The following is a 1,175-nucleotide window of genomic DNA, read 5'->3' as shown; positions in this document are numbered from 1 at the left end:
AGGATCATCCGAAAGGAGACGGTCTTCATCGTCCGACCGATGCCGCACCTACGAGTTTTCCGATATTTTCTTCGACGGATCTTCAGGTTTTCTTCCTTTCTTCCGTCTTTCTCTCTTCGTAATTTCGTGTCCGACCTGCGTCGTCCGAAGTCGGGGTGAAGATCGAAGAAAAAACGCCAAAAATAACAACTCGTCAGCCACGCACACCGCGTTCGAATGTCTAACGGTCCAACTTGGATTTTCGAAGATCGCCGAATCCGAGGGACGATAAATAATAATAATAATAATAATAATGGTAATAAATAATAATGTTAATAATAATAATAATGATATGATGATTATAACGATAATTATTATAGATAGGTAAATAGAAACACAGGTCTCCTCTCGAAAATCGGAACTTCCTGATATTACTTACATATTTCGGTCGATCCAAATGTGGGAATCTCGTCGTCGTCGGAGCAAGCAGCGCGGTAGGTGGGGTGAAATTCTGGATTTTCCACCGCCGCCGGCGGTCGAAAAATGTGCGACGCGGGAGATCGCCAGTCCGTCTAGTAGTCTCTCTTGTCGTTAGAGCGTGACGTGGTGGTTGTTGTGGGATTTCCCGTTAGTTCGGTCCGACGTCGGTCGTCAGAGGGTAAGTGCATACGGAAACGAAACGCATCGCGTTTTGATGTTCATATTCGTGCATCGGAATGTTAAAAGCAATATATTTTACACCAACGATCACACCTAAACACCACGGCAACGGCCATACCACGTTGAAAAGCACCGGTTCTCGTCCGATCACCGAAGTTAAGCAACGTCGGGCGCGGTCAGTACTTGGATGGGTGACCGCTTGGGAACACCGCGTGCCGTTGCCCCCCAACACTTTTTGTTTTTTTTTGAAATCCATAGCAACCACCGAACCGATTTGTTTTTCGTGCAGGTATTCGGAAACATGCACAGACCCGTATAATGTAGATTCATAGCTTTAAGTACTAGATAATTAAGAAAACAATTTTTTTTGTCGATTAATTGTAAACAATTGCAGAATAAAAACTCGTCAAACGGTAAAGGTTGTCGTTCGATCACCGAAGGTAAGCCACGCGGGCAGCGGTCAGCACTTGGACGGGTGACCGGTTCATTATATTCCTTCCGTGAGTTTAACAAAGATAACATATGCAAATGTCGTA

The 1,175-nt window shown here is 44.7% G+C and overlaps 1 non-coding gene across 1 annotated transcript; it reads left to right on the top strand.

The window, feature by feature from the left end:
• The first annotated feature begins 743 nt into the window (after positions 1–743).
• On the top strand, positions 744–863 carry LOC138140948 (5S ribosomal RNA). The gene has a single exon (XR_011162855.1). It is a non-coding gene; the product is annotated as a 5S ribosomal RNA (ribosomal RNA).
• Positions 864–1,175: the final 312 nt, after the last annotated feature.

Source organism: Tenebrio molitor, unplaced genomic scaffold (assembly GCF_963966145.1).
Source record: "Tenebrio molitor unplaced genomic scaffold, icTenMoli1.1 SCAFFOLD_628, whole genome shotgun sequence".
NCBI classification, from domain to species: domain Eukaryota; kingdom Metazoa; phylum Arthropoda; class Insecta; order Coleoptera; family Tenebrionidae; genus Tenebrio; species Tenebrio molitor.
The sequence above is the reverse complement of the archived record's forward strand: the minus strand, read 5'-3'. Positions and strand labels throughout refer to the sequence as shown.